The sequence below is a fragment of the Vigna angularis genome, chromosome 2, assembly GCF_016808095.1.
Source record: "Vigna angularis cultivar LongXiaoDou No.4 chromosome 2, ASM1680809v1, whole genome shotgun sequence".
NCBI lineage: Eukaryota > Viridiplantae > Streptophyta > Magnoliopsida > Fabales > Fabaceae > Vigna > Vigna angularis.
The window spans coordinates 14,473,719-14,475,890 of record NC_068971.1 but is presented as its reverse complement, the minus strand read 5'-3'; the positions used below and the strand labels follow the sequence as shown (position 1 = coordinate 14,475,890).

Genomic DNA, 2,172 nt, shown 5'->3' with positions numbered 1-2,172 from the left:
CAATTAATTAAGAAAAAGTTTTTTTAAATAAAACTATACGTAGTTTAAAGAAGAAATTTTCTTATCATTAAATTAAGGGTTAAATATGTTTTTCATCTCTAAATTATCAAACGAATTTGTTTTTATTCTCTCTTTCAAACTAAGTTACATTTTTGTCCTTCTCCTTAAGGAAACCATAATTTTTCGTCCTCCAAAATTAACGGCGTTAAAAATAAGCTAAGGTGGCTAACGGTGGTATGCCATGTCAATTTTTTTTACAATGGTGAATTTTTTCCAGCTCCTCTCCCCCCTCTCCCTCCGACTCTATCACAGTCACCTCCGACGCCACCTCCGTCGTGATCACAAGCCACCCCTTCCTTCCCACGGCCGTCCCCTGGAGCCGGATCTTGAAGTCCTTCATCTCTGCTACTTTGAAACTCAGCCCCTGCCCATAAGATAACAGTATGTTGTGACTCTGTCAATGTTTCATTGCTTTCCTACTTTTCTTTACAAAGCTTCATTGCATTAGGATTATACTAAAGTGTGTAGGAATGAACATATTTTATATTTTTTTTCTAACATCTTCTATATAAGTAACTGTGTGCTGAGAAAATAATATTTAGTACGCTAATAGGCAGAGTAAATTCTCTGAGAACAAAAGTAATCTCAATGTTATAATTATGCAGAAAGATGTTCTAAAAGTTTGATGGTTTATTTATAAACCCAGCATAGTACCCAAATGGGATTAATTTGGAAATAGTTACTGGTGTAGTCCAATTATTTGCGTTTATTTAAGTAATAATTTAATTATGCAGACTCGTGAAATTTTGTGTTTTTTAATGGAACATTGATTGTGCAGTTGACGGGAAGCATTAAGCCTGCATATGTAGCTCAGATCTTGTTTGGCTCGACCATTCAGCTGCGATTAGTTGTTATGGTTTTGTAATAATCCTCCTCATCAGGTATTTTGATAAAAATTATTCACTGTGGATTTTTCATCTTCACTACAGTTCAAGACCTACTGGAAATGATGTCATTGGTATTGATTTAGGTACAACTAATTCATGTGTTTCCATCATGGAAGGCAAGGTAACAGTAATGTGTGTTCACTTTTGGATTATTTGTTCGTGTATGTATGCTATTTGTGCTGACTCAAGATATATCTTTTCAAAACCCCAAAGTTATTGAGAATTCTGAGGGTGCTAGAACAACACCGTCTGTGGTTGCTTTTAACCAGAAAGGGGAGCTGCTTGTTGGTACCCAGCCAAACGTCAAGTTGTAACTAACCCGACAAACACTATCTTTGGTACTAAACATTTGATCGGTAGACGATTTAATGATCCTCAAACACAAAAGGAGATGAAAATAGTTCCGTTCAAGATTGTTAAGGCTCCAAATGGTGATGTGTGGGTTGAGGCTAATGGACAACAGTATTCTCCTAGCCAAATAGGTGCTTTTGTTCTCACCAAGATGAAGGAAATAGCAGAAGCTTATCTTGGAAAGTCAGTTACGAAGGAGGTAATTATTGTACCGGCTTATTTCAATGATGCTTAAAGGCAGGCAACAAAAGATGCTGGTAGAATTGCAGGTCTTAATGTGCAGAGAATTATCAATGAACCCACTGCTGCTGCACTTTCATACAGAATGAACAACAAGGAGGGTCTCATTGTTGTTTTTGACCTTGGAGGTGGAACATTTGATGTATCCATCTTAGAAATTTCGAATGGCGTGTTTGAGGTATGCTGATTTTTCTCTTCTACGTCTTTCATTCCTCCTTAACTTGTCAAAATTAATAATAGGACGAGATTGTACTGACATCATCTTCGTATTAAGGTGAAAGCAACAAATGGTGATACTTTCTTGGGAGGAGAGGATTTTGACAATGCCTTGTTGGATTTTCTGGTGAACGAATTTAAAAGAACCGAGAGTATTGACCTTTCAAAGGACAAACTTGCACTGCAGAGGCTTCGTGAAGCTGCTGAGAAAGCCAAGATAGAGCTGTCTTCAACATCTCAAACTGAGATCAACCTGCCTTTCATTACTGTTGATGCTTTTGGTGTTAAGCATCTGAACATAACATTAACTAGATCTAAGTTTGAAGCCTTGGTAAATAACTTGATCGAAAGGACCAAGGCTCCAGGGGACGGCAATGGGAAGGAAGGGACAGCTCACGATCACGACAAAAATGTTTGA

The 2,172-nt window shown here is 37.4% G+C and overlaps 1 pseudogene; it reads left to right on the top strand.

Annotated features, from left to right (window-relative positions):
* The first annotated feature begins 259 nt into the window (after positions 1-259).
* On the top strand, positions 260-2,172 carry LOC108348015 (heat shock 70 kDa protein, mitochondrial-like; annotated as a pseudogene).